At 34.3% G+C, this 27,849-nt stretch overlaps 1 protein-coding gene across 2 annotated transcripts in view; it reads right to left on the bottom strand.

The window, feature by feature from the left end:
• The window catches only part of Eip93F (Ecdysone-induced protein 93F), a 294,791-nt gene that overhangs the window by 203,320 nt on the left and 63,622 nt on the right, over nucleotides 1-27,849 (bottom strand). The window lies entirely within an intron of this gene.

The following is a 27,849-nucleotide window of genomic DNA, read 5'->3' as shown; positions in this document are numbered from 1 at the left end:
CTTTCCTTTTGTAAGCGAAAATTCAATAGGCGGGAAGTTCGCTCCGTCACAGACCGCATCTCATTGTCGTTAGGTTAACTAACATTTAAAATTTTATTATTCAATAAAAAAAAAACAATCCGCATTCCAAATCATAAATTCGCTCGAATATAGAATGCACATTTTAAAAATTCAAAGCCGAAACTTATTTTTTTTTCACCGCTGCTCTGAATTTAAATTTGGAATTTCTTCCGAATCGCTGGGATTTCATTTGAATACTGCCTCACATATATCGCCACAGAGCAGGAGCGATAACGTTTATCTCTTGTGCTACTGGCTAATGGTCGAAGTTTCAAGTGGGATTCGCCTTATCTGTGGGTCGTTCGGAGTTAGTTCGCCGTGCACGTGTATTATGGCCGTATATTTATTGTAGGTTGGAATACCTGTTGCTCGCGTCTCGGCTTTGTTTTTGTTGATCGTTCAGTAGTTTTGGCGCAGTGCCGTCGGCTACAGTTGAAACAAGTTTATTAAAGCCACGTGGATGGCCACGTAGAGGCATTGCAAATAAAAGTCAAATGCGTTGGTCCACGTTTCCCTTTAGGCAATTTAGTGTGGGCGTTTAGATTCGTACGTCGAAATTTCGAATGGAATTAGTGTTCGATTTTTGTAACAACTTTTTCCTTTTGCAACAAATTACAGCCAGGCATCTGCGCGTATTTTATAATTCTCTTTATGGCAATAGAAAAATTCGTTCCTTTTTAAATCCATTACTATTTTTTGGTAAGACTGGTGGAAATTGTTTTAGTCAATTATTAAAATTTATAATCGATTTTAAATAATTTTTTATTGCTATAAGTCAATTTAATTATAAACATAAATTCACGTTCGAAATGTTTTTCTTTAAGAAGGAATTTACACGCACTTTTGTATTATTTTACAATTATAAGTAGTAAGCTACCATCGGCTCGGAATCCTGATATGCTGAGAAAAACCGGTCAGACACTGAACAGTTGTTTTTTTTTTAAATAAAATTTAACAATCTTGAACGTATTATCCTTGCAAGTGAACCAACAAACTAAGTTTCATACATTTCGATCAACTAAAATTTTTGAGTAAGATAAGAGTAACAGAGTAATTTAACAATATAATTGTAACTTTAGATTTAAAACTAAAAAAAGTAAGATCTAAAATATCTCATGGATTTTTATTACATAGCCTACATTCGGACCCATGAAGGATCGTTAACTTTTGTATTGAACTATATGTACTGAGAAGCAATCGTCAGAATACCAATTATTTTTTTTCAATTGTTAAACAGTTGAATTTTGTTTTGAATTATCGCGAGGATTAGGTTTTGTGATGGTTTTCGGCTTATGTAATTCCGTCGCTCATTATAACTTGCAGCTTCAATCACGTCGAGGTCCCGAAAAAAATCTTATTCCCGTTTATCCCAAGTTCCGTTTGGGGGTGGCGAAGAAGAAGGGTGGGTTGAAGTAGGGGGGGTCTCCTCCGCGCCTGTGTGAAAGAATGCCGGGGAATCAATACAGCGGTGCACATTAAATTGGCCTGGGTAAGGGTATACTTGACCCTAATTTTTTTTTGGTAATTTTCCATTGTTTTTTTATTACCAAACTACTGTTGGTAGCTTACTGAATACCATATATAATTAATTTGATCATTTATTACCAAAATCAATAAATGAATAAATATTAAAAAATTCAATCATAAAATCCGTTATTTATTTCTCTAGAGGCTTTAAAAAAAGGATTCTTTAGGTAGTGATTTATACTAAAACTTTCGAATATCACCCTCGCATGCAAAATTCGTCTACAATACTCAAACTGATCTTAGAGTCCTATGTAAAGTGCTTTATTATTTTTAATTACGTGCTTTGACTTGATATTTTACAATCGATTTCTATGTGCCAGTTATATTATAAAATAAAAATATATAGAAAATCCAACTGATACTTTCTTTAAATCTCACTTTTTTATGTTCTTGATTTTTATTGTTCTAATTTTAAAAAAAAATTGAACAGTTTGAATTTTTTACTCAAAGAGGTGGGTTATTATATATGTATTAGATTTGAAAGTGAATGTATAACCCATTTGTAAAACAAAAAAATTTAAGCTGTCACATCTATTTTCAATAAACCTTTATAAGTTGAATAAATATATAATATATTAATGTAACATGTATTATATTCTCTGAAATATGTTACATTAACTTAATTTTTATATTGGAATTCGACCGACCACTAACTTCTGGCAGTATAAAGTCTACAGGAACAGATAGGAAACAATAATAATTATTGGTTATATGTGTAGGCTTTAAAATAATAAATGTATTTAATATTCATTCATTTACTGTCAACTAATTTGCACTACACTACACAAAATTAATAGTAACAGAAATAACACATAATCTGATAACAATTCTTTTTTCAAAATTTGTATAAGTACATATTAAAATTAATGAATGCTCACGATTTGTACGTACAGACTTTGTAGACCCGGAAGTTATTGGCCAGTCACTTTCAAAAAGAAAAAAACATAAATGATCATATTCCAGAAAGATCACTTTTTTATTTTAAAAAATCTTGTTGTTATCTCTTTGTTTTAATTTTTAATTAAAAATAGTCAGATGTAACCAATTAACAGTAGTTTAAAAAAGATATTAGTCTTTTTTAATTTTACAAATGACTGTATATATAACATATTTCGCAAACTCGCCTGCCAAGCGTGAATTCTAGCATATCCCATAGATATTTTGGGAGTGGCCTATGCTTTGCAGAGTGCTACTATGGACTGAAACGGCGACGACAATTATATATTTTATATTTATAGGTAAATTTAATCTGTATTAAAAGTGACGCAAGAGGGCGATGTGAGACGCGCCTGTAGGCCAGAAAACCACGACCTATTCGCTCGAGTCGCGCGATGATGGCCGACCGAAAAAACGAATGACACAAAAATGCTATCCCAAGTTCCTCTCTCGAGCGTCTTAACAAAAAACTTCAATGAAAGACAGAAATGAGCCATCACTGCTGCAACAATGGTAGGAAAAACAGTGGGGTAAAATTGGTCATAATGAGTGTCTCCCGCCACCCCATCTTCCCCTTTGGGTCAAGCGGGAAATAAAATTTTAAATTGAAGCCGTGAAAAAGACAAAACGTTGAGACTGAAGCGTATAAAGCCCCGTTCATACCAAACGTACTTCGCTTAATATTTTCTTAACTTTACAAAACATAATTTTTTATTACCACACTGAAAACATATAAGTTACAACAATATATGTTTACTGCAATGAAATGTGATATCCCACTTCGGGTCTCATTCTTTGACCCACACTCAATGAGCCCTGGAGAAGAATCAGGAATGATGGATCTAATAAAATTAACCTATATAGCCGAACAGAAGGTTCTGGAATAAATGCTAAGCGAGCAAGCGAAGTTTAAGACGTCCATTCGAAGACGGAAGATGCAGACTGCTTCCAACCAGTTCTATTAGGAAATGTATAGATATATGTATATGTTCAACAGGGGACGTCTTGAGGCTGAAAATATAAATGATAATAATTTAGTGCGTTATTTTATTACGTAATAGCTCCTAAAACTTGAATTATTTCATGACGTTAAACATGCAACCTGGTATAATTTCTAAGCTGTTTGAATAGCCATAATATTATCAATAATAAAAAATTATAAATAAATGAGTATTCGAATTTATCAATGGCTAAATTTCAATAATATGTCATACATATATGTCGTCAATGGTCTCTAAAATACAAAAGTGTATTTCAAAAACAAAATTATAAAATCTATTTCAGTAAACATCAGACCTCTTTGAAAGAATATCTTTACTAACCAGAACTGACTAGAAGACATTGTCCATCATTCTCCGTTTTTTTTTAAATTTTAAATGTCTTATTGATTACTTTACACTCAGGATGAGGAAAAAGGCATAAAAGATTTAAACCTTTTTTGTTAAGAATTGACCTGTCACCCTGTAGAAACAGATTTCTTTGCAATATACATGTATAGGTTATAAGTAAAGCGAAAAGAGAGCAGTGTGAATACACCTTAATATCAGAAGCGGTCGTCTAACTCAAGTGAAATTAAAATCACAACTCTAAATTATACAAGAGGTGTGTTTGTGCGCTCCGGACATAGATATGACTACTTTCATGTCTACATTTATGTTGGTTCCGGATATCCGGACTTTTAATTGTTCTAGAATGAATTAAATTGCCATCTATAACGACACGCTGTTGGGGCCGATACGTTGTCTAGACGTGATCACGAGCCTAGCTCGTTGGTCAGTTCCCGATTAGGTGGATTGAAGACATAGTCATGGTCACGGGAAGTCGTTGGGCTCATGATGATCTTTTGAGGGGACCTGTGCCTTCCAGTGAACATCTATGGGCTGACGAGTCTATGAACTTAAACAGAGGCCAAATTAGCGTTCAAATCCGAAACACATCTGTCATAGCTACAGTCAGAGATATGTGAGACAAGTCAGTTTATCTTAAAAATCTGATGCATCACTGTAAAGCCAAAAACAGACGAATCTTTTTAAACTCTAATAAAGCTATTTGAACGAATGCTTACATATGCGAACTATATATTTAAAATTATTTTAATAAAATATTTTGTCATAATAATTACATATGAAAAAAGATTACTGCTACGTAGCTATTTTCTGTTGAGACAATGTGGATAATGATAGAAACAGATGTTCATACAGAAATAAATTATTTACAATTTAAATTAAATTATTAGAAGCAGAGTAAAATTACCGAATAGTAACAAAGCTTAGAATATTTTATAAACAGGTTCTGAAGTGAAGATATGCGTCATTAAAACAGAGAAGCACTGAAAATCAAGTGACATGGCCCAGCTGATTGGTAAGACGAGGCCGTATCGTGGAGAAGTGATGACTGCTTGGGCCTCTGTTCTACAAGCGTAGCGTTAAAAGTCAATAAGGTAGAGATACAACCTTTTTCGTCGTCCAAAGACGCCGTATGCAGGTCGCTTCCAAATGGTCCCATTGGAAATCTGTTGTGAATGCCTATGTCAAGACGATGACGATGATATAGAATATTAAGTCGTCTCTGAACGTAACTTGTGATCGCTTGGTTAATAATGTTCAGTGCAAGTCAAGATTAATGCCAATTAGATTTATTTTTAAATATTTCAAATGATTACTGTCGTTCCAATTATTACAGAAAAATACATCCTTTTGTGAATCACAAGAGTCGAGATTTAAAGAGGCTTTGTATAAAAAAAATATATTATTCAGCTATATGACGGTTCATATATGAAATAGGGACATCATTCTTAACGCGGTTATTGAAGTAGGTAAAATAATATCAAAATGAAATGTCAAAAGCATATTACGGAATAACGCAACAGCCAAGTGATCGATCAATAACTCTGCAGAGCTTCGACGACGATCCTATCAAAAACCATTAACATGTTAAATTACTTATATAATTTGTTAAAAACATACATTCGACACCCCGCCAACGGGGGTGTATTGGGCACACAGCCCCGTTCTGGAGCGATAGGACGCTATCTTTGGAACACACACAAACTAATAATTAATCATCCAGCATCTTCCCCACTTTTCTTCCCACCCCCAACGCCCCCCCAAGTTTAATTCCTGGTGCAAAACACCCCCCCACCCGTTTTTTTCCGGAGCATGTTTTCATTTTGTACGTCTGGAGTAAGGAGGGCTTTTTTGAACGTGCAAATTGAATTTTGTGGTCTTTCTGAATATTTTAGAGTTGCGGAGAGGATATTGGGTGGTTTGCGCGCTCCTTGTGCTAACATGCGCTTGTTTACTTTTTTCCATTTGCGACTCCTTAACGATTTTATTTTTATTTGTGCGCCGGGCGCTCGCGGCCGCTCCCCGGGCCAACCATTGAACACTTGTACTTGCTTAATAAATAATTCCCGGGACAGCTCTTACGTTCGGCTGTCTATCCGAAACCAGCTATAAACTTTAAACCGCATACATTTTTTGTTACGAGAAATATAACTTTCAAATCCCATGCACCGAGCGGTAAAAATATAAAGTTTTAAGTCGCACTGTTCTTTCGGAAGCCGAAATCGACGGCTTGAAACTTATTCGTGATACTTGTACAGGTCTCGTAAAACCGTTTGCCGAATTCACAGCCTTCAAACTTAACATACGAGTGAGGCAATAAGCAACTTTATACAAGCCACTTAATGAGTCATTTTAAAATACGAACGAAATGCTATATAAAAAAAAGACAAAAGTCGTATACCCGACAGTTAAAGAATGTAGGCCTTTTCTAGACAGGCTTTGTCTCGCCGTTTCCTTTAGCTGAATCAGGTCGAAAAAAAAAAGTTTCACGGGAAGTCAAGTTCTGACCATAGTTTAGCAAGTGGACCATTGATTAAGATGCCTTTGTCTTCTTCGACTTTTTTAAAAAGGGAATTTAGAATATTTTTAAATTAAAATTCTCTAGAATGAAGCATTGTATATACCTTTTGTTTGCAATGAAATAAAAAAGACACTTTTTTGATTGTATATTTTTACTTTTATTCGTTAAATTGTATTACAGATATTATGCTATTTCGTCTATGTATATTAACATTTACATAAGATTTGACAAATTTTACTGACATAACTTTTGATATTTCGAATAGACTTTGGTAGAAGCGAGAATAAATATATATATGTAAAACATTTTGTTTCAAGACATGGAATAGAAATTGTCTATATGAATAATAATATTGTCCGAAAGGTCAAGCATTCGATCCAACGGTCACGGGGTTTCCACGAAAGCTTGATATTAATGTCTGTCGCATAGTACAGAGTATAAAATGTATTGAGATGCGTTTAATTTTATCTAAATTTGACGACTTATTAACCATTGTGTTTCAGGCCTGCTATTCTTAGGAGGTCAGCGAGAAGTGTTAGCTTACTTGCGTTCGGACTTCACTGAACTTTTAATGTTGTTATCTACTGGAATAAGGTTATTTTGAATTTGGAATAGTAGTTCCTTTTAAATGTAGTTAAGTAAGTTCGCCAGGTGTAACGAGAGCAGATACAGTAGTAAGTACTAGATTTGTAACCGTAGTGGAAGTTAATCCTAAAAATAGCATATCCAAAATCTAATTAACCGTTGCACCAACAAAGAATCCTTTGTAACATCTTACGTTCGCCGGGGTGGGGGTGAGTCCACGAGAAAAATGCACTCCCCCGGTCCGGGGTGGCGGCCCACTCCCTAGCGAAAGGGTGGCTGTATACATTTTTTCTTTTCCTTTTCTTAAGACGAAAATTTGTTACGCTTTTTATACCTATACACTCGGGGTGGTTCGGGGCCCGATCAATAGTGGAGAGTCGCCCCCTTATCATGGCCTCCCTTTATCAATTTTTCGTTCTTTAGTTTTTACTTATTATACGTCGTTCGCCATAATTAATTAGCGGGTTAGCGGGCTACCAGCGCTCAGGTGCGGCGCGAATTTGCACCTTAAGGTCTCCGGCTTAGGGCGAGCCGTGCAGCTGCATATGGTGCGCCCGTGACCCAATGCGCCTGATGGCCAGACGTCTGGCACGCTGCCAAAATTTCGCAGGTGATCTCCGACGCGGCCTAGACGGCGTCGATCTCACGTTTTCGCTAACATTGTTTCCTAGACAATGGAAAGTTTTAAACGATTAGTATGCCTGTAAAAAAATCCAACAAAAAATTTGTTTTTGAAATCAAAATAAATATATCATTTAGATTAAAATTATAACTTATTTTCAATTATTAACTACTATATTATTTTTTTAATAAACGTCCCAAATATAAAATAAAATCATGATAATTATCACTGTCGCCTCGAATGATATTCCCAGCCGTAGAACGACCAGTAGACGACAAGGGCTCAAAACGGCCTGTAGAATTGAAGCCGCAACTTTTGACCTTCACAATGTCAAGTTAGTGGGTCTCTCATGTTGCAATAGCTGGTCTTTAATGCAGAGTTTTAAGGCATAGTGAGGCAAGGCCGTCTTTTCTGTGCACTATGTAGTACTCCTTGCCACTCCAACGAACTAACTCCCTGGTTTATCCCGTTTTTTTTCGTTGGTCAACAAATTATCTCATTCGTAATTTGATCTCGTAGAGGAATACCGCAAGTATCAATACCGTAAAGACCTCTCCATGTCCCGTTGAGTGACTCTGAGCTTGGCAATAAGGTCCAAAGTGAGAGATGTAAGACGTCAGTTGTGTGAAAAATACGTAACATTCGCGCAATTTAATTGAAGTGATTTTTGTTTACTATAAATTGAACGGTGATATTAGATCTCGGTTATAATTATTGCAAATCCTTTTGTCGTTTACCTTTTCAGAAAATATATAACATATATGGTATTGTCAACGTTTAGTAGAGTCCATATTAGGAGTAATTATATTTAAGTCTTATAAAAAAGTTTTAATATATAAATATGACTTAATTCATATAGGTTGTTTCCGGCCAGTCTTATTGGAAGTGTATGGAGCGAGGCCTATGTCCAGCTGACGTCTTGCGGCTGAAGCGTTGATGACGCAACACACATTGTTCCGACAATAAATACAGGATGATTGTTTATTAGTGTAAAAGCTTTTGAAAGATGAATATAAGGTTCATTTGATTTCAGTTTATGGTTGCAAGCAGCGCAATACTGGTCATTTGAGGGCGTCTATATGCCGTAAAAAAGAACCTAACGTCATGTGAATGTAACCCACACTCTCATTACTACTGATAAAGCTTATTTTTAAAGACAATGTCCTAAGATATGTTTAAAAAAAACACTATGCAGTCGGCGAGAAGACATGTCGACCTGCAGAATTGAAATTTACTAACATTAAATTTTATTAATTCTATCAACATTTCACTGTTATATGATTCAGGTCAATGTTCAGTTTTCAAATCACACTGTAAATAATTCCTTGTATGGATCAACGTCATCAATTCAGCAATTAGATGTCCACTGCTAGGCTTAGGTTTTACTGCAAAGGTTTCAAAGAAAATAGAACCGTATTAAAAAAAAAGTTTTTCGCAATATTATCAATTATTTCCCGGAAAATTAAGCTTTCTCGTATATATTTACTCCATTTTATAAAAATTGTCAAAGCCATTGAAAGATGGTAATGTTTGTATGTTACTGGTTGACGGCTAATAATTAATTTTAAAACGTAGTAATCTGAATTTTGGAAAGGCTTTTTATTATATTACCTCTACGTTATGTATACAAAGTTTTTACGAATATAACCAATCAGCCTGTATACGAAAAAATTTATAGCTAATTAGTGTATAAATGTACATCAATAGTTTTGATTTTTATCATTATTAATTGGCTAGTTCCTGGTAAGGCGGTCATTCGAGCGCCGCTCTGTAAAGGCAGCTGAATTATCTCGGCTTCCTGGAGGGCGGCATCACAAATTATCTTCAAGTTTCAGAGATGCTTTGAACGCGAAGTGGTGCACCTCGCCTTACCTTTTTTTTTCCCACCGTTACCCCCTTTTATCTTTTTGCGTCGCTATTAAAAAGTTCCAGAGGTGAATTATAAAGAAACATTTTTCTTAACCAACCGCTTGGAACCGGACGTTTATTTATAACAAATTTTTTTTAACGATTTAACAGAAGTCGTTTTTAAAATATTATCATAGTTGATTCTCGCTAATAGAAGCGATTTATGATCATTATTCAGTTTTGCTATGTTCTTTGATCAATTAGATCAGAGAAAATTAGAAAGTCGTGTCCACATTGATTTATAAGCCCTTCAGAAAGTACGGTCGTATCTTTAGTCGATTTAAATAAATAAATGCCTTTACCATTGATTATAATAGCACTTCTAATTTATTTATGAATAATTTATAATGAAATGAATATTTCATTTTTCAAATATAATTATATACGTTATAATAATAATTCTAGAAGAGATCAAATTAAAACAAAACTGGAATCATAATTAACTTCCACATAATGGCCTTCCTGGCCTTTTTAATCCGTCACTTTAAAGCTACAAATACGACCTAATCTGAGAAGAGCCTCCAATAAAGTCAGACAGGGTTTTTTGTTGCTCACTTTTACAACATCGCTAATACATTTAGCAATTCATTTCAGGCTTTAATAACACTTAAATATTCAACCACAATATTAGATTCAATTAATTTTTTTTAATTGATAAATTTATTACATGGTAATTAAATGAAATTACATGTGAGTACATAGTAAAACTATACGCAGTTGCTCTTCAAAGTATTGAAAAGCTTATGAATCTTTAATATTAATGTTAACCTTTTGTACATCGCAATTTCCGTCACTTAACACATTCCATGCTCATTACTCGTATCCGATTGTACGTCTTGTTCATTTTGAGGTAGTATATCGCCGGAGTTTGTAGCGTAACTCCTCTGATAATATCGTCAACTTACTAAGACAAGTATTAGATTATTTCTTACAGTGTAGTAGTGATTTGTATACACGATTGTACGGAATGAATGAGCCATTCTCATTTCTCACTCGGATCCGACTATTTGGCATCGTGCTGTGCCAACCACTCCGATCCGAATAATGATTATTTTTAGTAAAGTAATAATAATAACAATGTACATTCATACATATTGTCATATATTTAACAACAAATAATTGAAATTCACCCTAAAAACAGCGAATGTGTTAAATAACAATAAATATTATTATGAACGTAAAAATATTAATATTGTCATATTTTTTTTTATTATGAAACTTTTTTCTTCTTCTCTACATATGCCATAAAGTTTACATAAGTCATATAATACAATAATAAATATAATACAATGTGCGAAAACATGTAATTGGTGTATAGTTTTTATTTAGGTTTTTATTTGTAGTTATAAGACACTGTTTGTTTTCCGAATAAAATAAAATAAAAATAATTAACACACTTCATGATCTTACATGTGTATGATCTAACAAGTCAGTGTATATGAATTTTAAGCGCAAACATTTCAGATGCGGCCGTATTAAACGTAAGCGCGGCAAGTTTTGCGAGCTTTTATTAAACTTTTGTTGTTACTTCGTTAGTCGGTTTGTTGGTGAAATCTTGTAAACTAATTTGAGCCCGCTCCCAGTTCGATCGCTTTGTAACTTTGCTCATACGTTGCTGCGGCGAATGCGATATGGATATAATGATACCAAGAGTTATTTCATGTGTGCTATGTACTTTTTATACTAATCACAAAATAAGAAATGATTTTCAAAATCTACGTGTTCTAAGTCGTTTTTTATTTTTGATGAACACGTCTGTCTTGAAACGCTTTGACGGAATCGACGACAAAACCTTTCCATTTTTTAGGAAAGTCGTCATCTTTTCAGCCCATAAAAGCCTACTGCAAGGCGTGGACATCCTCCAACGATATCTATGAGGGAATAAACTATAACCGCCACGAATGGCAGGCGGGTTTGCGACCGCAGTGTGGTATGATGTTACGAAGAAGACGCTGCTACTTATCCTCTAGAAACTTGCTTGTGATGAGTGACAATCCCATATTAAAAAGCAAAGTGTTAATTAAGAACAGGACCAATAATTAGCCACTTCCGCACATGCAGTGGTAGTCGTGCAACAAAGTGCACCGCCCGCCTTCGACAAACAATGCGAATTACACAACTGCCACCGTCAAATTACTCAACACGTGTTTCACCCCTCCACGGGGCATCTTCAGGAGTTATGTTACACCGTTTAGTGCCAAATACAGAGATCTCTTACTTTATTTATCAAATCAAGAGTATCATAACTCCTGAAGATATGGTATAAGATGGCGGGCGGTGCACTTTGTTGCACTACTACCACCGCATGTGCGGAAGTGGTTAAATATTAGTCCTTTTCTTACTTAGGATGGACTTCCGCAAGGTAACGCCTGGTTCCATTAAAAAGTGTTAATTATATAAGATTGTAACCCAGGCAACGAATCCGCAACCTACGATCACAAGTATCAATCCTCTACAGCTTGTCTATCACTGCTCAGGGCGGTAGTAATGAAGAATCCAGTTATTGATTCCACGTAGTCTATAAATAATGTTATAAAAAAATTAATATAGTAAAGACTCTGTCCACTCATAATTGAACGAGAGGTCCTAAAACGGGACCATCAAAAATAGAACCTGTTGAAAACAACCTGCATCCAGAAGGTCATCAAAAGACTTTTCCGACTATCTTATAAAGGATGTCTGTCTATGCTTGCTTGTTTGTAGTACTATAGAACCTTAAGGCTTCTGTGACCATTTTTTCGAAATATCAGTTACTTTAGTAAGTCTACGAATCTCCACATTCGTTAATCGAAATTCTAGAAATAAAAGATATAACTCTCTTACTGTCTTGTAGAGCGAGAGCTTGCCGAAGACGTCGTAAGTAACTTACCACGTTTAAATAAAGAATTATAATTATTATTACTACAGTTTTCATTGCACTGGAAAACAGTACATAAACGGAAAGAGTTTTCAACGATTGATATATGAAAATTAATTTATAATAAAATAATATAAATTAAAAACCCTTATATAACACGTTAGAAGTTTTAATTCGTACTGAAGGCCGCCGTATCGCGAGTCGTAACGAGCCAATAGGTTATCACGGCTAATTAAAATGTTCGCCCGCGATCCAAACTTGGTTTTCCTATTCCAGTTAAACTTTAATCAAGTAATTAAGGCGACGTGTACCTACAATTAATATATGACATGAACAGAACAAGTCTGGCTTTATTTTGTGTTTGGTCAGTGTGGCTTTTGGGCGGAATTGTACGTACCATTGAGTAAAAAAATAAGAAGCTTCCCTTTCATTACTTTTAAAATATATAACCAACTGTCGCTTAGAATAACAAATTGCAAGAACCTTAGGGAATTCTCAAAGGAGTTAAGGTATTTTTGGAAGCAAATGCGTTGTGCAAGTTGCAGGAACTTTATTGGTTTCGAGGCTGCTAAAGTATAAGTACATTGATATATTGATAATATAGGAATACAGATGGTTTCGCTTGTTTATTAATTTAATTTTCTTAATTTAAGACAATTATGTTATATTAAAATTTGAATGCCATTGACTTATCAGCGACTTTAAGGTAGCTGTACTATTCCTCATTTTACCTTTGACTTTTATTGATATACTATCATTTTTATAAAATGAGGCTTATGCCTTGCAGTAAGTTTCCGTCGACTGAAATGATAATTCGAATCGATTGATTGAATATGCAAAATAAAAATTAGTACGTAAAAAGAATCTAATAATGAAATCAAACTGTAAGAAAATTTAATAAAATATAATCTAGTTGTTCGTGAGTCAAGATAATTACAAAAACTCATGTGAAAGATATTTTGACAAGCAGTTCGATATTTGAGTCGTTAGGGTTGCTTATAAACTGCGTTATGTTTTATTGGAAATATTGCTAGCTCTATCACTCCTATCAGTTAGAAATATCGGTTCTATTGCACAAAAACACATTTTATTTTACAATTTATTGGTTCAGTACAACGACGCGTCGTGCATATTTTGCTACCTGTTAAGGCATTGTATGAGGAAATCGACGCAACCAAACAACTATCACGAAACGTACATAAATCTAAATGCGCCGTACAAACTCTAAAAAGCAGTTGTTTTAATAAAAAAGCGTGCACTCAGAAAAGGCCGCATCAATCGTAAAGTCAATTAACATGTTCACGAACCACTCGAGACCCTATAAGGGAATCCTGAGGTAAAAACACAGCGACGCATCATCAAGCACGGCATATGCGATGCTTAAATGCAAATAAACTCATTAAAGTCAGCGATGTGAATTTACATTAGATCGTTTGAAAAACGCATCTAAACCGGTCACCTAATTAGTGGAAACAATGACATGTCGAGCGGGCCGCCATCTTGTCGTCGCGGCCAATGAGCGCGCCGAGACAAGGTCGTGTGCAATGTCAAAACACGCTTCCTAGTAAATTGTCTAGGCCGGCCTGTTGCCACGTTAGATATCGGTTAGGCGGCCATTTTGTTATGATGCGCCTATCTTTTATCGCGCGTAGTGGTGCCGATAAGCGTTGCATACGATGGCCTTTGTGTTAATGACTAAAAAGTTAAGGTTGTCATTGAGATATGTTTCGTTTGTTAGATAATTCATTAGTTATACGCAGTTCGTTCATATAACAACTTGTTAAGACTCACAAACATTGCTATTATTATTATTTTTTTTATTTTAGAACCACAAATAAAAAGATGTACCTCGCAGAACACTCAACGAAAAATATCATCGGGATTTCTCTAAGAGATCGAATCATTATCAAGCATCCATAAGTGAAAGAAGGTAACCGTTGTGGTCAAGCGAATTGGCATGATGAAGTGGCAGTGAGGAGACGACACAGTTCGTAGAAAAGACGGCTATTGGAGTCTTAATGTTCTGGAGTTGAGACCAGGGATTGGAAAACGCAACGTAAGGCGTCCACTCAGCAAGTAAAGGTTACCTGTTTAGGTCGTCAGACAACACTGGATGCATATCGCTTTCAACATGTTCTATTGGAAACCTATGGTGAAATCCTATTTCCATCAGTGGAAATTCGACTGCAGAATCGACGATGAAGATGATGATCGTTCATTATTTCAAGTTATAATATTCTTAACGAAAATGTTTCTTTTCTATGAGATCACAAGTACAAGAGTAATATAGAGATTTTATAGAAAATAATTAGTAACAAAAATGTTATGACTGACTTTAATTACACAAATGAACAGATGACGTTACAGGAATAATAAATAACGTAACGATAAACATAGTAATAAAATGCATTTTTAAAATTCTAATTACTGAAAATTAAAATTAATTATAGTCGACCATCTGTCCTTACGGACTTTGTATTGCTAGAAGTTATTGGCTATTCGCATTTCAATAGTGTAATAAAATAATATGTTACATATTTTATAACGACCACTTTGTACAGGTTGATTATAAATAGGTGTAAAAGTTTTATTTTGTTATCAAATGACTATACATGCACCATCTTAAAAATTTATATTTATAACCTTGCGCAGTGATAGCTCAGAGGTAGAGGATTAAGAATTGCGATTGATGGTCGCGGGTTCCATTCCCGGGATACTATATTATACACACTTTGTGCACTAATTATTTAAGACAGCAGCGTCTTCTGTGTTTCATAATACCACACTGCGATCGCAAACCGGCGATGATGATATATCCCTCCTTAGATAATTTGGGGTGGTTTATGCCTTACAAGGAGCGTCTAAGGACAAAACGACGAAACTTATAAACAATCACCTGTATATGCATTGTACATTCTGTTTTAATAACTAAGCGAAATTAACAGTACAATCTAACCTTTGGATATACTTAGAGAGGATATAGGACAAAATGCATGTCGTTTAATCGTCTGGAAATATAATTACAAATTAGGCAATCGAGCCAATAAGTATACATGTATGAAAGTATATATTATCGAGTAATATATCGCGGTCCGACCGACGTTAGAACAAGAATAGCCCTGGCCAGAAGTTTCTAAGTTCAAAGGTCATACTTTCACGAGGCTGCTTTGGGACAAACGTGCGCTTGCCAGCGGCGAATCAAACGAGATTTCGCGGCTGCGAAATGGAGTTTTGTATGAAAGTGATGTTGGAAAGGGCGACCATAATACTTAAATTTAATTTGGGACAATTGTAATTGTACTAAACAAAATGTGTAGGTGTTATGGGTGTTGGTAACACATATAAAATCAAACGAATTGACAATCTTAAGAACTTCACATGATTCAATGTTTAACATCATTATCATTTCAGCTGTTTTATGTCCACAGCTGGACATATGCCTCCTCCCTAAATTTCTAATAAGACGTGTCTCAGTCATCCAACGAGTCATGGAGATGGCTATGCTCAGGATTCCCTAAGACATCACATCAGGATTGAGGAAATTTGTAGACCATCGAAGTTACCAGATATTATACAGTGGATTAGCTATTTCAGCGTACACTATCATGACGTCATCGTCTTAGTAGACGTGGGTCATAATCATTATGAACCGAGACGAGCGCGCATATGTTACTCTCCAAGCGGAATACGGAATACGCATTGTAAGGAAAGGACCAATATTTAGCCACTTCCGCACATGTAGTGGTAGTCGTGCAACAAAGTGCACCGCCCGCCAGCCCGCTGATAAATGCGTATGCGGAAAACAATGCGAATCACACAACCGCCATCGTCGAATTACTCAACACGTGTTTCACCCCTCCACGGAGCATCCTCAGGAGTCATGCCACACCGATTAGTGCCAAACACAGATGCCGTCCTTTTCTTACTTAGGATGGACTTCCGCAAGGTAACGCCTGATTCCATTAAATACGCATTGTGTTGTAATGGTGGTAAATGGCGATTGCCAAGGAGGCCGGATTGGACAGCAATCATCGGGGTTTAGACAACAGCCTTAAAGTGAAAGTGCGCAGGTCACATATAAATCAGATCAGATGGCCCCTGTAACCTTAAGGTACTCGAGTGGAGACCACAGACCGACAAGCCCAAGAAAGGACGTCTGCCTACAACCTTGTAGACCTATGTCTACCTAGACATGATAACACTTACACTTACCCTATCATCGCTTCTAACTTGTTCTATTGGAAGCTTATGGAGGAGGTTTGTCCAGCAATTGGTTTCCTACTGTTGAAATGATGGTGAAGATATTTAATTTGAAGCAAATCCAACTATAAAAATACAGTTTCATTTTATTTTGAATATTTTAGCTTTCAAAAACAGCGTCTCATCAGGGCTGTGTTTAACGAAATGAAATAAAAAAAATGTCCAATAGGTAGAATCGTTCATAAGATTGGTATTAAGTTGAAAGCTTCTTATTTATATTTATATTAAATTTTATTTGTGTAAAATTATTTCATTTTTAACTGTTATTTTAAAGTGAGGATATTCTATCATAATTCAGAAGTACAGACACCCTAACGACGTGGAAGCTGCAATAATAATTTTATTTAGAAACTTACACATGGCCCCCGTATTAAGGCTAATTGAATAAATAACGGCATATGAAACATAAGCGGTTATACCGTACATTTTAATGTTTTGCTCTAGACAATATGAAGGAATTCTAGTGTTAAATGCTTGGAGATAGTTTTCCTAGTTTAAAATTTTGTCTAAGAATAAAATATCGAGATAAAAGTATGTTCAGGATTTAAAAGTTCATGAGTGAATTTGGATTGAAAATTCTTATAGGACTGTATACGCTAAAAATATATAAATAGTCACATACCAGTAAAGAAAAAAGTACAATGGGCGGTCTTATCACACGAGACAATTTTTTCCAGACAACCATAGTAAGGAAACAGTAGAAGGATTAAAAAACGTATACAAAACATACATATGTATGAAGCATATATACTTATAATAAATACGGTATAATGCATAATTATACATAAAATAATAAGTGAAAATATTAAACTGGCTTGCATCGCACTTGCCACAAAAAGAAAAAAGAAATAGAGAAAGAAAAAATTAATTAAAGAATCAATAATAATTGTCCTAGTAATTAATTAAAAATAATAGCTAGTGATTTATCACGTCTTATACTCAGTAAATCATTCCACAATCAAATTGCCTGTGTGACAATTCAGCAACTTTTTTTCTTCTACCTTTTTTGATACTCTGGTGATAGAAAATACTAAGTAAAGGATTTTACAAATGAATATTTTTAAGTAAATGGTATTAAAACAGTGAGTTTATTGTGGGCTCTTTTTGGATTACGCGTTTGAACCATCGTGTGCTTTCGTTGAACGATGCGATTACAGCGGTAATCTGATTCGGGTTTCTTTCGAACTGAGGTTATCTGACATATTCTTTGTATGGCTACCGTTTTTGAGGGCGTCTCTTTCCTTCTATCGTATTATTGCGACAGGAACTTTACATATTCGGACACAAAAAATTTTTCATTTTACTTCTTATTTACAGTTTTCCTCTCTCTTCCTGCACTATATCTCTCGTTTTATTTTTTCCTTTCATCTGTCAAAAAATTTTCCACTCTTTTGGCATTCTTGTCATCCTTTCACCCAAAGCCTTTAATTCCCTACTCCATCTCTGAAATGTATCAGTTTTTATTCTAGTATTAATATCACAGTTTTTTCATCAAATTTACTTATTTTCTATGTTTTGTTTTTTATCTCTTAATTTTGTTATTTGGGTAGTTTATAGGTTACCTTAAATTCAATTCTATTATTACATTACTATGGTTGTACACCCCTTTACTAATATTTGTCCCTTTCAACAACCTCCTTTACAATTGCCATGCTTTAGAAATGGTGGGTGACAGTCATCGTTGCTCGATAGTTTCTCACTCTATTTTCATTTCAATCTCCAGCTCACTCTCTACTCTGGATCTTCCGAATACTGGACAGAACATGCACCACGGTAGATCTCTGACATATTTATTATGATCTGAACTATTGTTCATTATTATTCTAAGCGGTTAATAACATGAATATATAAAGCGCGATTGCGGATATGCCTTACGAAAATAAATATTTTACTAGGTATGGCATTCGCTTTTAAAATAGACATAATTAGTTCAGACGTTCATTGCTGAACATAGGGTCCTCTATAGATTTAAAATAAGGACGGTTGTACACGGCCAGCATTCAGCTTTTGCTAACGTCCTTAAAAAAGTCGTCTGTCAATAAAATATTGGTGTACGTTAAGCACTGTACCCGCAGGTCCGTAGAGCCTTCAGAAATTTAAGGTACCAAAGGTGAATGGTTTTGCATGCGGCATGCCCACTGCGATTTGAACTTGCCAATCCGTTGAATTATGAAAATTACTTTCGCTTATATACAGATCCCAAGCACATTCCATAGCTTTGACAGACTGAGATCTAGTTGACCACTTAGTACTTCTAATGTTTGTCATCACGTAATGTATTTGTTAATCTAATCAATCTATATTTAAAATAAATATTCTTAATAATATACAGTCACTGATCACAGTAGGGGGGTAATGCAATAAATCGTAGCGATCGCTTCCAAATTGCGTAGCATCAAATTGCTACAGCGGGCCATTCGTAGATTAACCCGGTTGCCGGTCAGTCAGGGCTGTGGAGCGAGCTTTGTTAGCGCATACGAACCTATCGGATATCCAGGTCAACATTATCCGTTATATGTGAAACATTTTAATGTCTTGTATCCCAGTCTTCGTTATTCGTTTTATAATCATTCTTCTTTGTCATTTGTTACTTGTTTTGTTACTTGTTTGTCCTTACATCCCGACATATAGTTTCAAAAATCATATGAGTATAGATATTCTGGATATATATAACAAGGATACCTTAAGTGATTAGATGGCTGGGTTTTTAAAATTCTAAATAAGGGACCACAGATCGACAAGCACAGCGAACGACGTCGATTGAAATTCTCAAGGTCCTCATAAGACGTTGGATGCAAGCTGCTTCGAAACGTTCCTGTTGTGAAGATTCAACGACATACTTGATGTTGTTTTTAATAATGATTGATCATAATTATTAAAATCATCTAAGGTAGTTCGTAGTTTCAATGAGATAACTTCAACTGGTCAGTATGAACACAGCTTTCTAGTTTTTCATGACCCATTTCGACAAGAGGCCTTGATTTGTATCGATTGGTAAGTTAAGCGTAGTATCATCTGTTTAATAGGTAATGTCAAATATTTTAGAAAAAAGATAGGGCAATTTTAAACAAATTGAATAGATAATAAATAAAATCGATATTTAAATAAAATATCAAGAAGTACAATAAAAAATCGTTGCCTTGCTCCGGTATCCGTAGAGCCAATACTACACGCTTAACAACCCTAGTTGGATCCAACATGCGTATAGAACTATATACGGATATGAGATACTGTAACGTAATGTTATCAGTTTTCCGATGCATAACGCCAGGGAAAATTTTGTCGAATTTATTTTCGTTTAGAAATGAAATATATATTTGAAGTAAAGAACGTAATGTGAGCATACGACCTGTCTGAGAGTTTTCTCAAAATATTACTACAACAAAAGCGTTATTCTATTTTCAAAGCAGTTCCTGATCCAAATTCAAATTTAATTTTTTTTTTCAATATTCGATAGATTACATCAACGATGTCAAGTTGACTCTATCATATGGTCGGATCTGAGAAAAACAGGCTAAAGAAGCATAGCCGGAGTTTTTTTTTTTAAATAATATGATATATTTAATTAACATTGAAATAACAGGCAGGTAAACACATCTTTGCCAAGATGTGCAATCTCCTATGAAGTCACAGTGTTGTTACTCATACAAGTTTTTTTTGACAATTTTTTAAATCGAATTTTTGTGAACGTTATGTATGATCTTATCGCAAAAGTGTATAAATTGGCCATATAACTTAAAATTTTTATTTTAAATCGCTTTAAGATTCTTTTCGTGTAGTACAACATATGTGTTCATTGCGGCAGCTATATCGCAAGGTTATTGAACACTCCTCAAGCGTGTGCTATGTCCTAGTCGCTGCCTTGATGGTGGTTCGCGAAATTATAGTAACCGGAGGAGAGCTGCAGCTCTATCCTAAAGAGTAGAGCCACTAGGCCATGCACAGGCCGCGGGCCACATGCGGCCTGCCGGTCGAATGCTGGTGGCCCGCCGACAGCCAAAAATAATACTCTCGTACATTCGAAAAATATTGATTTATATTTCAGAATAAAACCAAAAAAAATAATTACCTATCCTTCTGACGGCCGGCCCGCCATCAGATCATGATTTGTCCGAGTGGCCCCTAGTCTTAAAAAGTCTGTGCAACCATGCACTAGGCCACCGCTATAATTACAGTAGTACACGAAGGCCTTCCTGTAATTTTAATAGAAGGCATCGAAAGAGTTCATGGAGTTTTAGTCGGTAGACAAATTTTTTTTTAGTTGTTTCCTTGTCTTATTTTTGAGACAGAGATATGTTTTTCCATAATTTTTTCATTTACTCTTTTTTAGCTCTCTGTCTTCTCTATCTGACATGATTTCTTCCTCCTTTCGTTCTTCACATTATCACCCTCGCAGCATATTTTCACATTGAATTTATTTTTCATTCTTCACCACGCTTTCCGCATTATACATTAAAATTTTTAATTTTTGGCTTAGCAGATTCCTTACGCTTGCCCTTGCAGTGGAAGGTATCCCATGTAGAATTTCCTCATGAAAAAAAAGGTATTATCCTGGGCCGATCTTTTCAATATTCTCAAGAACGTTGAAGCATGTTGTATTGACATAACTTATTTTTTCTTGATTGTACAACTAAAGTAAACAAATTCTCCGACTCGATTTACGTAATAAGTATATATATTTAGAATAAATAAATTCATAGTGAATTTATATGCATTGGAGGTAGGTGCGAAAGATATAAAACTCTGTGGAACCTGTTGAAGGACTTAATGAAGCCTGGGGACTTCAGGTTCTTAAATTGAAACCACGGATGGGCAACTTTAACATGCCAATCCGCTGAGATATATTGATTCTTTCTGATTTGATATCATAGAAAAATTCTTAGCACAATCCTCTCCATGGCTTCCATGGTTCAGAGTGAGAGAGCATATTTCAGTATAAGTCATCACTAGTAACACACATTAGTGACAAAACGTAAGAAGTCATTATGAGATAAGCAGTGATATTTAAAATTATATAAATCTATGCATATGTGGAGAACAGCGGCATGGTTTACGTGGCGAGCGGGTCACGTCTTAGTTTATTTAAAATCGCGTTATATTACAATCAGAGAGTAGCAGCGCGGCCGTGTTTCCTGCTCTGAAACTTTCCTACGGAGGTTAACAAAGAGTTTTCAGCCAATAAGATCACACGCCAAAATGAACCTTACATCCTTGGAACTACCATCTGGATTCTCCTACTAAGATGGCAGCGTTTTCTATGTTGTTTTCGGATGCGACTTATTTGTGAAAACACGAGTAAGTGGGACGGCTACCGTCGGGCATCGTTGCAAGTGGGAGAGGGAGGGAAGTACGTTAAATTTACGAAGCCACAGGTGGTGCACCTCGAGTACAGGCGGAGGCAATTCTGGAACTACCTCCCATTTTAACCATCAAAAAATATATTTAATTATATTGACTATCGTAGAGATATTTGGACTTTAAAAGATAACGTCCAATTTGTCTGATGGACAATCTACTTTTCAAAGAGCATTAGTGTATAATAGTTCATTATTAAGTGTGCTCTAATATTACGACTATTAACAAGACGAGTAAGACATTTATCTTGTTAATAATATATATAATATATATATATAATACTATACTTAATAAAATATAGCAATAATAAATTAGCTTTCAACGTCATGTTTTTGCTCTCTACCTTGATTCTTTATTTTCATTATATCAGCTGTGGGATATCCTCTGCTGGAAATAAGCCTCCTCTACAGATTCTTATAGAATTGCCAACCTTAGGAAGATAATCAGTCTACCTAAAACTTTCTAATCCGCTATGCAAAGAGACCTAATTCAATCTCGTAAAAAATCGATAAATAAAGATAAGCTTGAAATCAAATTAATACTTGCATATAGAAATACGATTCACAGAGTTTCTCAAATCATTAAATGAAAACTAGCAATAATAAATAGCACAATATGTACATAGAAGTTGTAGAAGGAAGCCTCTAAGTGAAGGTCTGCACTTTTTAAACAGAATCTAGATTCTATTTATGTTAGTCTGTAGACGAAGCTAATTGCTATGCCGCCCAGCATACTTCTGGTTGTCCTTAGCCAGACGATTCATGTTAAATATAAACGTGTAAAGTAAACGAGAAATGTTTACTGGAAAATATTTTGTTAGTTGTAAAATATGGTATATACATAATGGTACAATTCAGTTAAGTATAGTAATATAGCCCACTGTATTGGTAATTTGTAGAAGCAGTGGGCAGGCTTCATAACGTTCAGAACAGTTATCCGCTGAGGCCTTAAGTTTCTGAAGTGGAGAACATGGCCTTCGACCTATAAGTAGTACAGATCACCTATTTAAAACCGTTGAAAGACACGTTGAATGCTGTGCAACTTCTGACCGGTCCTTTTGGAAAAAAATTGGGAGAGGCCTATGTTCAGCAGAAGATATCCTGGGATTGTAATGGTGATGATAATTATTATTATTACTGACACTTTTTTGTACACCATTGACAATAAATAGAGGGAAAAAACATTCATATGGTACAACAGGCGGTCTTATCGCTTCAGGGAATCTTTACCAGACAACCTTTGGATGGAGATGAGAGACATGAAGGAGAGAGCAGTTTAGGGTATACGTACATATATATATATACATATATGTGTGTGTATGTGTGTGTAAGTCATGACTTTCAAAAATCATCAGTTACATGTTGTAAAAACAGCAAGGATGAACATCACCAAACATCACTGAATATAAGTATAGGGCTATTCATTTGTGGTGAAGCAGTAACAAAAGAACAGCAAAAACCTAGCGCGGTGTGTATATCTTGACAGAAAAATGATTAATACAATACAATACAATTCAATGCACTACATATTTGAGTAAAAATATTGCCCCGCAAACCTACACTCCTTTCTAATATCTACGGCAATATATTATTACAAAGTCCGTTTCTTTCTTACAATGTTAACAATTAATCAATGAATCAAATAACAGGTTATTGTAAATAAACAATTCATAACGAAACGAGATAATAAAAAAATGACCTTTTCTAATATTCAATTGCCTATCGGTTAATAAATATTTATTTATGATACATAACACGATTAGTTAGCTCATGTTAATGTGTTAAAGATATAATAGGTATGCAGTAAGTTGTCCAAAAGGACAAGTTCATCAATATATTCATTTGTAACTGGTGTGGTGAAATATGTAATTATTCATCATCACCATAACAGCCGTAGAAAGTCCACTGGATATAGGAATTTTCATAAATTTTCATTAGAAACATCACCCGGTCTATCTTATACATAATTTATTGATTATACTGTACCCAGTTCTGGGCAGTGGGCAGTTGGTAGCCCTAAGACAAAAACATGTTTTTTGGCTATCGTACCCTTTTCTTATCTCTCTTATCCTTTTATCTTATAGTACCTTTTTCTGTGCATATAAATCACTTTAAGTAACTAATGAAAACGATAGTGTCCAGTATTTAATTTTAAGACGATTTTATCTGTAAATACACTAGTTTTTTATTACAATTCAAAAATATAAAACTTGCCTTAGTAAGAAATCATTGTTATATATAATACATTAAAACACTGACTCTGAAATATGTTACTTTTTTTCTTTAGTTTACTGTCAGGTCGTAGTTTTCAGGACATATAGATAGAAAGAGAAAAGGTTTTACTGACGGATTAAAACTATTACAGGCAAGATACTCGTATAATATAGATAATAGTACCAGAATGGAACCAACACTCAACTACAAACTGTAGTTCGGTGTAACCTGTATTATTGCGATGATTTTCAATAACAGATCCCAGTGTTTGAATTTCGAATTTTATGGCAAGACGTTACTGCACGGAATCGTACTGAAAGATGAGATTAAGAATAAATGCATAAAAAAAAATAGCTAAATATATGTAAGTATACATTTTTTGTCAATGCAAAGCGGTTGAAACAATTAATAATATTGTAGTATTCGACCAAAAAACCAGATGGTAATTTCATACAAAGGTTGCAATGATATTTAAAATTCAGTTTGTTTTTTTTACTTCGACACATACACATTTATGTATGGTGTTCCGGAATATTCGAAAGATCCTCTGAATGCATTCATCCTTTGTTTTAGGATCAGCATGGGATACGTCAATGTTAGATTCACTGAAGTGGCTGTTAACGGGGCATATCGCTCATGCAACTGCCACCAGTTGGAGCCGAAAGGTTCTGGAGAGAAGATCTTGGGAAATCGCTGTCATCCAGGCAAATCTTTATGGAAGGCCTATGCCCTGTATTAGGCGTCTAATGACTGAAAATAAAAATGAATTGAGATGTAGTCTCCATGTAAATTTGTTATACTATCTTGATTTAGATTTCGGGATAACTATTTTAAAATAATAAAAATACTTATAGATTATAATAAAATGTTAGTGCAGGATGTACAGAGCGACATCCAAAGCGCCGTAAAATAAGTGTTAGCTAAGGAAAAAGCGCTGAAGCGTTTATAATTGCAAGCGAGCTGCGTCGACAAAAGTCGATAGCAGACGGTAATTCTGAACAGCTGGTTGACTTTCCCATCGCCTTTGACGAATACATCGCATTCCTTTATATACATAACAAGTTTTACTTCTAACACTATCGGGAGTAAATTCATAACTTATACAAATTGATACAGTATGTATCTAAAGAATGTAATATAAAAAGTATATTTCCTGTCAATTAATATATGGTATACCTTATCCAATAATCTATGGATTAAAAGATAAAATAGTAAAAAAGATCGTATTCAAAATTGGAATTACTGCATATTAATTAATGATGTCGAATTTCAATACAAAAAAATTAACGTATTTCAGAGCGATCATTTTATACAGAATGCTAAAGCTTTCAGCTGACCAATGAGCTGTAACTGTCTTTAAAACTTTAGCCTATAGGCAATCATCCTGTATGTATACTAGCCGTTCACCGCTTTGTAAGGCTAATAGGTAATTGAACAAAATTCTTTCTTGACAATTTTTTACATTCCAAAAAAAAAATTTTACACAATTTTTTATAGCGAAAATATGAAATATAGTGAAAATTTATTCTTAGCTGATATTGTCTTAACAAGGGTAATATTTGTACTAAATTTCAAAACTCTTAACATCATAATTCCATATATATCTTGATGAGTCTCTACATAGGTGGTAATATTTTACATAAATATATAGTTATATGAATTAATATTTCTCTTTGTCATTCAATAACTTGAGAATTATTTTACGGTTTACAAATTCTTTTACAAGTTTCCAAGTATTATGCCAAATGTTTCTAAGGAAAAAAATACGATATCTATAGTGACTAGCATTTTAATATCGATAGATAAATTGCAAAGGCATTTGGCATCAATTTACATGAAAATTATTTACATGGGCAAATGAATGTCACCTGCTTCCATGTTGGAAAAGCATTAAAGTTATTTATTTACGCATCATAAAATATAACCTAACAATGTTGTGAATACATCAACAGGCATTACAATAAACACTACGTTTTAAAAATATCTCTTTTATTTAAAATTCGAATTGAATATTCATAGCTTACACAGGATGACGTATGAGCTTGTTATTTATATTATTTCAAATATTAAAAATGAGTGCGGTTTTCCCAAAATTTTTATACAATGTAGATCTGAAAACAGTGACGAGAAGAATAGATGGTATATTTGTCAACGAAATTTGTTTTATCATTTATTATATTTACATCGAAGTTTGAGAAATTGAGTCATAATCCTTAAGTTTTTTTTTCGTTTAGTGTGAGTAAGACAAAAGTAAAAAAAAAAAAACATTTAACTTGTTTTGACTTTTTTCCGTTTTAATGTTCGTGTACGTAATTTATTTTCTCAATAATTAACAATGGAAAGCAAACACTCCAAGGTTTCGGAATACATTAATTAAAGTTATTTATTGATTGTATTTATTAAATTAATTAAGGAAAAATCAATAAATTTTGTTTTTTTTTGCATTACGTACTGGCCACAGAGAAACGTTCGAAATGGGTTATGTATATTATTTTTTATTTAAATCGTACTAAACTTGTGATTATCTGATTAACTTCTTTTATCACCCACAGAAGAGCCTAGTGAACCAATTTTCAAATATTCAAAATGTCAAGTAAAAGCTCATATAGTACAATTCCTTAACTTATACTTAAGTTACGGAAGCCATGGTCATGCCTTGAAGTTAAACTTGGCTTGTATTGCAATTATTCGAATGATAACATTCATATTAGAGTACTATAGTGTACATATAGTGTACTAATACAGTAGAATTAGTATATTCTATTCCTTTATATAATTTATAACACTATAAACGTACTTAGTAATTATCATTTAAATTAATATATTAAATTTATATTATAATAGAAGTATGAAAAGAAGATGTTAATTGGGTCATGCTCGGAATTTCTCTGCTTAATCGAATCAGGAATATGAAGATTAGGAGACGAACGAAAGAAAACCAACGTTACTCAGCGGATTATATTCTAGCTTAAAACGATAGAACCTGATGATTCAACTAATGTAACACGTAGAATTAAATAGAGTATAATCATTTGTAAATAAGGTTTAATAGAGAAAAAAAAACTATACTCTTTAATTGATTTAATTTTCAAAAACATAGTTTGCACCCTACATACCTATATCATTTGTATTACAAATGTCTGTCTTTACACAAAAAGGCATGAAGAATTCAAACGCGATTTTAAACTACATTCGCTTTAATAACATAATTTGAATTTCTTTTATACGTCGCGATTTATTGATCGTTTCGAACTCGTGTCGTATCTTTGGAAATTCAGGCAATTTATTGTTAGAAAATCGTTACGTATAAAACATACCAGATAAAATCTTTCAAATAAATAGATCGTTTAAAACTGTATTCTATTAACAAGCTATTGGATGTAAATAATGGCACATTTCGATGAAGGTCGATATATGTCACGAACTAGATAACGAGGTGTCAGCTCGAAAATGTGATGACACGTGGCAATATGTTTTGTTGAAATAAAGGTGTATTAGTAATAACCGTAAATACACCTTCCTCTTTTCATGGAAAACCTTGCAAGGGGATTCCCCTTCTAGTTAAACGGCTATGAGCCTGATTGGCACGCTAACAGGTGATCAACAGGCCATAGAGACGGTACGATGGTTTCCCTGGTTGTAATAACAATGGGCAGGCT

This window comes from Battus philenor, unplaced genomic scaffold (assembly GCF_028537555.1).
Source record: "Battus philenor isolate CCGP_79_NKW_IND1 unplaced genomic scaffold, ilBatPhil1.0.hap1 SCAF_28, whole genome shotgun sequence".
Classification (NCBI taxonomy): Eukaryota; Metazoa; Arthropoda; class Insecta; order Lepidoptera; family Papilionidae; genus Battus; species Battus philenor.
Note: the sequence above shows the minus strand (reverse complement) of the source record. Positions and strands in the feature narration are given on the sequence as shown.